This window comes from Amphiprion ocellaris, chromosome 6 (genome assembly GCF_022539595.1).
Source record: "Amphiprion ocellaris isolate individual 3 ecotype Okinawa chromosome 6, ASM2253959v1, whole genome shotgun sequence".
Lineage (NCBI taxonomy): Eukaryota > Metazoa > Chordata > Actinopteri > Pomacentridae > Amphiprion > Amphiprion ocellaris.
In genome coordinates this window covers 23017150-23027933 of record NC_072771.1, presented here as the reverse complement: position 1 = coordinate 23027933, position 10784 = coordinate 23017150, and the positions used below count along the sequence as shown (strand labels likewise).

The window sequence follows — 10784 nt, the reverse complement described above, 5'->3', positions numbered from 1 at the left end:
TAAATATTAGCTTTAATGTTAGCAATGCTAACCGAGCTAGCTGCTCAGTCGTAGCCTGAATTAAAGCTAACGTAGCATCAAGCTAATGTGTTGAGTTTCATGTGAACAGCTGAAGTGTGTTGTGTTCCTGTAATGTGGTTCATTAAGTTCATAAAACTGCCTGGTTGACATTAATGTAACGTTCAGGAAACTTAAATGTGATTAAAACAGTAACGTTAATGTTCTAGTTGTCAGTAATCAGCTTTAATTTGACACTAAAACAGACTGATAGTATTAAATGACATCAGTTTCATTTGTTGAAAATTGTCTCATTTGTTGTTGTGATGTTGCTGCTGATTCATTAAAAGCGGAGGATCCGTGTTGAAGATACGTTTAGTTCTAGTATCAGAAGTACAAGAAGGAAAATGGAAGTTTAGTTCTGCTACATCAAAGACTTCATGGTTAAAATAACTAAATGAGTCTTTATACCTCAAACTTTATTCTTACAATAAAGAAATAATGAAATAATCACAGATAATAAAAATATAAATAGCGGAGAAAACCTGAGAGAATAATTTCCTGAAAAGTCTGGAAAAGCAGCTTTTTATCCTGAAAGATCAGAATCAGCTCCAACAGCTGCATCTGACAGCATCAAGTCAACCAGAAAGAAAATAAAAAAGAAAATGACTTCTTTCTGATCACATCTGTTCCGCTGCTCACAGTCTGCTGCTGCTCACATTCTTCACATTTATAGTCCACTTTTAAAAGTTCAGCAGACAGGTGCTCTGCTTTGGAGTGTGACGATGTCGTCGGTGATGTGGAGAGTGAAGTTTCCGTTTCACCCACAGCCTGCTTCAGGGCAGCCGGGTCGGACTTGATGTTTGAAATACTGACCGACAGCTCAGATTTAACTGTGTGTAGTTCCGTTTTGATGGGTATTAAACTTTCTTTCAAAGCCGACAGGAGCTGGGTCTTTAAAATCACCGCCGTCTCATTACAGAGTGAAAGCAGCAGTTCCTCCTTAAGGTCAGAGATTGCAGCATCTGAGGGCCTCTTCAAAAGAAGACGTAGTTGATGAAGGCGTTCTGGAGCAGGACCAGAAAGACCACGACCAAGCAGCCTTGAGATCTTTGGCAGCGTCTCCCTCAGGTGGGTGTCAACGGTGTTCACGGTCAGGTCTGTGGTAATCCCGTCAAAAAACAAAACAGAAAAAAATCTACATTATAAATCAACATGTAACCAAAGCGATGTGTATAATGCCATAGTATAGGATGTAGTTCAGAAAATGTCAAAGTATAGTATACTTTTCAAGAATAACATAGTATGGCCTGTAGTTCATAGTATAGCATGTTGGCAAAAAACCCCAACTGATTATTATGTGATTCGAAAAGGGCAAAATGACACAATGTTGCCTAAAATTGTCATGTATGATTCAAAAAATGTCATAGTGCAGTATATTGTCAAAATAGTATGTTTTTCAAGAAAACATCAGAGTATATGTCATCTAAAATAGAATAATATTTCATTGCACAATTAAAAGTATAGTAATTTTTAAAACTGTTCAAATTCTTTTATGTTGCTAAAAAACAAAAAAACTAAAACAAAAAAAGGTCATGGTAATATGTCAGTTAAAAAGCCTATAGTATAGAGTGTCGCCCAACAAATGTCATAGTATAGCATGTCACTCTAAAAACATCATAGCATGTCGCTCTTGAAACGACATAATATAGCATGTCGTTCAAGAAACGACATAGTATAGCATGTCGCTCTAAAAACGTCATAGCATATTATGTCGTCCAAAAAACATCATGGTATAGCATGTCGCTCTAAAAACATAGCATAGCATGTCATCCAAAAAAAGTCATAGTATAGCATGTCGCTCTAAAAACGTCATAGTACAGCATGTCGCTCTAAAAATGTCATAATATAGCCTTTGGTCCAAAAAACGTCATAGTTTATCATGTCGCTCAAAAAACGTCGTATCATGTCGCTCTAACAACATCATAGTATAGCATGTCGCTCTAAAACCGTCATAGTATAGCATGTCGCTCAAAAAAAAAAATCATCAAAAAATCATCATGAATTTTGGCACAAAAAAACGCCATATTATACTATGTCGGAAAAAAATTCAATTTTTCAACATGTTGTAAAAACACGCCATATGATGAAATAATGTAAAGGAGGCCGTGAAAAACACTCCAGAAAGGTTTTCTTTGAAAAAAAAATCATGAATTTTGGCGCAAAAAAACGCCATAGTATACTATGTTGAAAAAAAAAATGCAAATTTTCAACATGTTGTAAAAACGTGCCGTATGATGAAATAATGTAAAGGACGCCATGAAAAACACTCCAGAAAGGTTTTCTTTGAAAAAAAAATCATCATGAATTTTGGCGCAAAAAAACGCCATAGTATACTATGTTGAAAAAAAAAATGCAAATTTTCAACATGTTGTAAAAACGTGCCGTATGATGAAATAATGTAAAGGACGCCATGAAAAACACTCCAGAAAGATTTTCTTTGAAAAAAAAGTCATGAATTTTGGCGCCAAAAAAAAACGCCATAGTATACTATGTTGATAAAAAATGCGGTTTTTCAGCATGTTATAAAAACATGCCATATGATGAAATAATGAAAAGTAGGCTGTGAAAAACACTATGGTAAGGTTTTCTTTGAAAAAATAACCATCATGAATTTTGCCAGAAAAAAACGCCATAGTATACTATGTCGCAAAGAAAAAAGGGGTTTTTCAACATGTTGTAAAAACGTGCCATATGATGGAATAATGTAAAGTAGGCCGTGAAAAACACTACGGTAAGGTTTTCTTTGAAAAAGAAATCATGAATTTTGGCGCAAAAAAAACGCCACACTATACTATGTCGAAAAACAAATGCGATTTTTCAACATGTTATAAAAACATGCCATATGATGAAATAATGTAATGTAGGCTGTGAAAAACACTATGGTAAGATTTTCTTTGACAAAAAAATCATGTATTTTGGCGCAAAAAAAAGTATAGCATGTCGCTCTAAAAACCTCATAGTATAGCATGTTGCTCTAAACACGACACAGTATAGCATGTCGCTGAAAAAACATAGTATAGCATGTCGCTCTAAAAATGTTATAGTTTAGCATTTCACTCTAAAAACTTCATAGTATTGCATGTCACTCTAAAAACGTCATAGTATAGCATGTCGCTCAAAAAACGTCATAGTACACATGTCGTCCCAAAAACATCATGGTATAGCATGTCACTCTAAAAACATCATAGGATGTCGCTCAAAAAACCTCATCGTATAGCATGTTGCTCTAAAAACGTCATAGTATAGCATGTCCCTCAAAAAACGTCATAGTTTAGCATGTCGCTCTAAAAACGTCATAGTATAGCATGTCATCCAAAAAACGTCATAGTATAAGCATGTCGCTCAAAAAACGTCATAGTACAGCATGTCCCTCTAAAAACGTCATAGTTTAGCATGTCGCTCAAAAAACGTCATAGTGCAGCATGTCATCCAAAAAATGTCATAGTATAGCATGTCGCTCTAAAAACGACATAGTATAGCATGTCGCTCTGAAAACGTCATAGTATAGCATGTCGTCCAAAAAACGTCATAGTATAGCATGTCGCTCTAAAAACATCATAGTATAGCCTTTCGTCCACAAAACGTTGTTTTGTCCCGGCTGTCTGAAGTAGATGAGGAGCAACACAAAAACAGTCCAAACCCTGGTTTCCAGAGTGTTAGACGAATATTTATTTGAAAGAGTACGTTTACAACAACACAACATGTGAGGGGGTTAAAAACAAATGGGATGTTAGTAAAATAAAAATAAATCAACAGAAGTAAAAGTGAACTTCATGTTGACATTGATGGGCATTCCAACCAGGAACAAAGTAAAAGATAATCAATACCAAAAAATAAAATCTTGCTGTTCACCTCTCAAAACCCAAAAACACACCGCAGTAGCACCCTAAACTAAAACTACCAATGGGTTCCCTGTTTTCCTTTGTGAACAATTCAAAGGTCCCTCTCTATCTCCTCACACATCCACCAACCACTGGAACACATCTCCAAAGTTCTGCCGGTCCAGCTCAGCTTCCCCTCAGAAGAAGTGCCGCCACCTGCCAGATGAAGGAGCCTTTTGAGAGGCAGCTGGCATCGTGATTGGACTGTACTTTGGTCTGTTCCAATCCAGCTTCAGCTCCAGAGACGGCAGGCGGGACGAGTCAACGGAGGCCGGGTGGACGAAGGCATGCAGCTGAGTACAATCCAGAAAACAACAGAGGAGGAGTGCAGCAGCCCAGAGCCAGAAAAAACAGAGTAGCATCATATGTCTCTTAGAAAACATCATAGTATAGCCTTTGGTATGAAAAGACACCATCATATACATCGTATATTGTACAAATAACAAGTCAAAGGAAAGAGACATAGGTTTTCTTTAAAAAAAAAAAAAATCATGATTTTTGGCGCAAAAAAAACGCCATAGTATACTATGTCGAAAAAAAATGCGATTTTTCAACATGTTATAAAAACATGCCATATGATGAAATAATGTAAAGTAGGCCGTGAAAAACACTCCAGAAAGGTTGTCTTTGAAAAAAAAAAAATGAATTTTGCCGCAAAAAAACACCATAGTATGTCAAAAAAAATTGTGATTTTTCAACATGTTGTAAAAACGTGCCATATGATGAAATAATGTAAAGTAGGCTGTGAAAAACACTATGGTAAGATTTTCTTTGACAAAAAAATCATCATGAATTTTGGCGCAAAAAAAACGCCATAGTATACTATGTCGAAAAAAAATGCGATTTTTCAACATGTAATAAAAACATGCCATATGATGAAATAATGTAAAGTAGGCCGTGAAAAACACTATGGTAAGGTTTTCTTTGAAAAAGAAATCATGTATTTTGGCGCAAAAAAAACGTATAGCATGTCGCTCTAAAAACGACATAGTATATCATGTCGCTCAAAAAAAAGGTCATAGTTTAGCACGTCGCTCTAAAAACGTCATAGTATAGCATGTCGTCCAAAAAACGTCATAGTTTAGCATGTCGCTCTAAAAACGTCATAGTATAGCATGTCGCTCAAAAAACGTCATAGTATAGCATGTCGTCCAAAAAACGTCATCGTATAGCATGTCACTCTAAAAACGTCATAGTATAGCATGTCGCTCTAAAAACGTCATAGTATAGCATGTCGCTCTAAAAACGTCATAGTATAGCATGTGGCTCTAAAAACGTCATAGTATAGCCTTTGGTCCAAAAAACGTCATAGTATAGCATGTCGCTCTAAAAACGTCATAGTATAGCATGTCACTCTAAAAACGTCATAGTATAGCATGTCGCTCTAAAAACGTCATAGTATAGCATGTCGCTCTAAAAATGTCATAGTATAGCACGTTGCTCTAAAAACATCATAGAACATCCTTTGGTCCACAAAACGTTGTTTTGTCCTGGCTGTCTGAAGTAGGTGAGGAGCAACACAAAAACAGTCCAAACGCTGGTTTCCAGAGGGTTAGACGAGTATTTATTTGAAAGAGGAAGTTTACAACAACACAACATGTGAGGGGGTTAAAAGCAAATGGGTGTTAGTAAAATAAAACTAAATAAACAGAACTAAAAGTGAACTTCATGTTGACATTGATGGGCATTCCAACCAGGAACAAAGTAAAAGATAATCAATACGAAGAAAAACCTCTTCCTGTTCACCTCTTCAAGCCCAAAAACACACCGCAGTAGCACCCTAAACTAAAACTACCAATGGGTTCCCTGTTTTCCTTTCTGAACAAGTCAAAGGTCCCTCTCTATCTCCCCAGACATCCACCAACCACTGGAACACATCTCCAAAGTTCTGCTGGGCCAGCTCAGCTTCCCCTCAGAAGAAGTTCCGCCAGATGAAGGAGCCTTTTGAGAGGCAGCTGGCATCGTGATTGGACTGTACTTTGGTCTGTTCCAATCCAGCTTCAGCTCCAGAGACGGCAGGCGGGACGAGTCAACGGAGGCCTGGTGGACGAAGGCATGCAGCTGAGTACAATCCAGAAAACAACAGAGGAGGAGTGCAGCGGCCCAGGGCCAGAACAAACAGAGTAGCATCATATGTCTCTTAGAAAACATCATAGTATAGCCTTTGGTATGAAAAAAACGCCATCATATACATCGTATATTGTACAAATAACAAGTCAAAGGAAAGAGACATACATTGTAGAATTGTAGTAATTGTGGGCTGACTGATTTACTGATTATCAGTATTTTATTTTTTACTGATTTACGGTAATAAATACATTTAAAAATGGCACTACTTTGGCTCTGAACCTTTATCTACCTGTGGTCGCTCTGTCTTCTGGAGTGATTTGATTGGTTATACGTCACGAATAAAACTCCTTTAACTTAACATCTGTAAACAAAACAAAAACGTATCAACAAAGTTTCCTGTTAGAGTTTGTGTTCTTCTAAGTTTAACTCCAAGATTTTAAATACTGTCATTTACTGCAAATGAACATCGACTCCAAATGTCTCACTAATAATCATTATCAGCCTTAAAAATCCACAAAACACCCCTCTATACTCGACCACACTTAGTACAGTCCGGTTCCCCCTTCTATAAATCTGCTTGGAATCGTCCACTTCCTGTTTGTCAAAGTGGCCTTCTACCTGGACAGGTTTTGTTGGAGCTCATGCAGCAAACATTTTGGGTAACTGCACTTTAATATGGATGGATGACACTGAATTAGAGTCTGTTTTAATGAGACTGAGTTAAGATGTGTAGCTCTGTCATTAAATAGGAAATTATTTCTCAGAATTCACAGAGGAAAAGTCTGAAATGTTTGCTAGGTTAGCGTCCCACATGTTCTTTGGCTCAGCTAAAGCTAACTCTCTCCAACTTCTGGATCTCTTGAGTTGCTTGTTGTTAAAATATCTTGCTCGAGGTGCTGAAGCTCAGAAAGTCTGAGATGTTTGTTCAAAATAAGCTCATTCTCAAGTCTTATCTGAACTGTCCTCTTTTGTTTGAACTTTCCCTAAACTTAGGAGTTAATGACAGAGCAGCACATCCAGACTCAGTCTCATTTATGTAGAGATTAAACTTCAGTGTCATTCATTGATGTTAAAGTGCAGTTTTTCAAATGTTTGTTGCACATGCTCCCGACCAAACCAGTCCAGGTGGAAGACGATGTGAAGAGAAAGCTCCAGAGGATGAATATCACACATTTACGTTGGAAATAAATGTCCTTTAATTTGACATTGTCATGCAAAAGTTGGATTTCCCTTTAATGATGTTCAAATCTTTGTTGAGTGTTTTGTTGTTTCTAAATGTTTTTTGACACTCGGACCCAAAGATTAAAACCTTTTACGGCTCACAAGCTGCAACAATTCACACATTATCAACTATCTTTCTGACTAAACTAAGATAAAAAGTGAAAAACTGCCTGATTCCTGCATCATGAATGTAAATCTTTTTGGTTTTTATGACAGTAAACTTAATATATTTGGGTTTGACATTTTATAAACCAAAACAATAAATGAATTACTGGAGAAAACAATCAACAGATTAATGGACAAAGAAAATGTGTTTTCCAACATATATGGCTGAATTACTCCAACATTACAAGATATACACAATTTTAATTCAATTTTATTTATATAACGCCAATTACAGGTCAAATTGTCTCAAGATGCTTTATTTTTATATTTTTTTGTCATATCTAAAATATGACAAAGTAAGAAATTAAAACCTCTTGACTAATCCAATTTATTATTTGGTTTTTAAGAGACTAATCGACAACTAAAATAACTTTCTCCACTAAAATTAATAAACATGAGGTCAAATAGAAGGAACAGTTTTAAATACTGCAGTCCCACGATGACAAGAATAAAGTTTGTCAACAAAAACTAAATCTGCTGGTGGATTCCTTTAAAATCCTAATAAAGGATAATAAAGTGTGATACTAAAGGTTTGTGGTGCTAAGAATGTCAAAGTAAAGATATCAAGTTGAACATCTGGATGGAGGTTGATAAAAGTTGACCTCCCTTCATTTCTCTGGAGCCGACTCCATGGATTTTATGGATGGTGGTTAAAGACCTGCTCTTCTAGTGGTCTTCCTTCTAGTCGCTGTAAAAAGTCAGTCCATCCTGGCCGACTTCAACACCTCTTCATGACAGCTTGTTCTGCCTTGGACCTCGTGGAAACTCCAGAAACTCGGGAAAACCTGTCGAGACTCGAAGAACTCGTGGAGACTCGAAGAACTCGTCGGGCGGGGGAAGGTGTGGTGGGCGGTGGGGGGAGGTGGGGGAGTAGAGGGGGGAGGCCGCCACCCACCTCCCCGCCTACTCTCCGCCCTGACTCCACCCAGACTCCGCCTTGGCTCCACCCATGTGGTCACTTCAGGAACTACGATGCCAAAGGGACGACGAATTTATTTCTTTTTATCTGATCTGTAGCTCAGTGAGTTAAGGATTTGCCTATGGAGCTGCAGGTCGCTGGTTCAAGACCAGACACTTCTTAAATTTTCTCAAAATCCTGACAAAGACAAAGAAAGAAAAGGGCCAGTGGCGGGTCTTGAACCTGCGACCTTCCACTTGGTAGTCTGTCTCTTATCCTCCTGAGCTATTCGCTCAGATACTAATTCTTCTTTTTTTTGCGCATTTATCATCTATTTTTTGTCGTTTTCGACAAAGTTTTTTTTTTTTTTTAACTCGAGTCTCGACTCGACCGTTTTTCTCAGGAGGTTGGACTTCAGCCTTTGTGCTGGAGGGTGGAACCCTCAGTTCCAAGACTTTCCAAAGCCTCCAGACCTCCCGAGTCCTCAGGACCTGAGCTTTCACACAGTCTGAGGGCTGAAATTTTCTAAGTCCCACAGTAGTTCTCTGTTAGTTTGAACCTTCAGACAGTCTGAGGGCTGAAATTTTCGAAGTCCCACAGTAGTTCTCTGTTAGATTTAACTTTCAGACAGTCCAAGGACTGAAATCCTCTAAGTTCCTGAGTAGTTCTCTGTTAGTTTGAACTTTCAGACAGTCTGAGGGCTGAAGTTTTAAAAGTTTCTCAGTACTTCTCTGTTAGTTTGAACCTTCAGACAGCCTGAGGACTGAAATCTTAAAAGTTTCTCAGTACTTCTCTGTTAGTTTGAACTTTCTGGTTAACAGAAGCCTTAAAACTTGTGACCATGAGTCTTGATTTCACATTTAGACCATCAATCTGAGTTCTTCTCAGACCTTCACCTGTGGGTTTTTTAGAAATCCTCAAACTTTGATTCTCTTCACTGAACAGTAAAGTTTGTGGAGATCAGAAGGTAACATTAGTTTGATCGATGCCTTCAACTACTAGTAGACTTTATCTGGAAAGCAGTTTTCTTAAATGAGTTCTTAGTAAATCTGTCCACAATCAAACCAAGAACATTGAAAGAGGAAATGTTTGAAGAAACAACCTGTTTTCATTTCAGACTAGAAAACACTTTAATACCTTTATCTGTTTTTGCTCCTTTTGATCGTTTTATTGTCTCTTCTGTTTAATTTGATCTTCTAAAGTTTAACTGGTGTCTTTTCAAATGTTTTGTCTTTAGTTTGATTCTTCTTAAATGTTTAGTTTTGCTCTTTTCTCACCTTTCATTCTTTTCTAATATCTGATTTGATTTCCAAATGTTTTGTCTTTTTAATGTTTGTTTTTTCAAATGTTTTATCGGCTTGTTTGAAAAATTTCCTTTTTTTCCCCCAATGTTTAATTGTTCGATTAAATCTTTAAGGTTTTTCTTTTTAAATGTTTTACCACCTTTAATGTTTCATTTTCTTTTTAAATGCTTCATTGTGTTTTCCGTTTAATTCCTATTTAAAGTTTTATTGTCTTTAAGATTTAATTTTCTAATTAAACATTTATTTTTTAAATTAAATGTTTTGTCTTTTTAAAGGTTTAATAATCTAAATAAATGTTTTGTATATTTTTTAAATTTTTAATATTCTTGTTTAATTGTATTTTTTAAATGTTTATCTAAAATATTTCATCTTTAATGTTTAATATTTTGTTTAATAAATTTTGTTTAATTTCATAATTACATGTTTTGTATCTTCTGTTAAAATTATCTAATTAAATATTTTGTCTGTTTAATATCATTTAATTGTATTTGATATTTAATTTTCTTTTTGAAAGTTTTATTGTATTAAATGTTTTTTTCCTTTGATTTAATTGCTTTTTTAAAAATGTAGTTTATTTGTTTAATCTTTTTTTCGGTCAAGATTTTAATCCCAACCTTAACAATGAAACAAACTGTTAAATCACAATGAAAATACTTCTGTTGTCACAATCATGAGTTAGTCAATTATTCAGTTTATCAATTCAACTTTATTTGTTTAGCACCTTTCACACAGATGACAAAACTAAACAAGCAAAGAGAAAAATCTACGATAAAACTATGATTAAAACTCAAAAACATATTTAAAAACAAAAAAGATTTAACATCGTAAAAAAAAAATCTGTTGTGTCCAGGGGATGGATGGAGTTTATTGAAGTCTTCTTGGGCTCACATGGGAAATCATTTAAAATATAAACTTGATATTCAGTCTAAGGAAACTGCAGAGCGACAGAAGAACCAACAATATCTCCCGTTTTCTCCTTTAATGAGTCGACTCTTCTTGTGCTTTCAGACCAAAGAATTACAGACTCTTCACAACCTGCTCAAACTCTTGGTACAGGACCTCACCACACGGGTCAAGAAGGTTTCCGTCTCATTTCTACTCTGAAGCTCACCTTCTCCTGCTCAAACTGCTGACAAATGTTTCTGCTGCTCTAAAGTCTGGTCTCCAGAACTTCCTAAAAACTCT

General features: G+C 36.1%; 1 long non-coding RNA gene across 1 annotated transcript; it reads left to right on the top strand.

Annotated features, from left to right (window-relative positions):
* Window positions 1-910: 910 nt before the first annotated feature.
* Window positions 911-6273, top strand: LOC129349096 (uncharacterized). The gene is made up of 2 exons (XR_008601952.1): window positions 911-1128; window positions 5775-6273. It is a non-coding gene; the product is annotated as an uncharacterized LOC129349096 (long non-coding RNA).
* Window positions 6274-10784: the final 4511 nt, after the last annotated feature.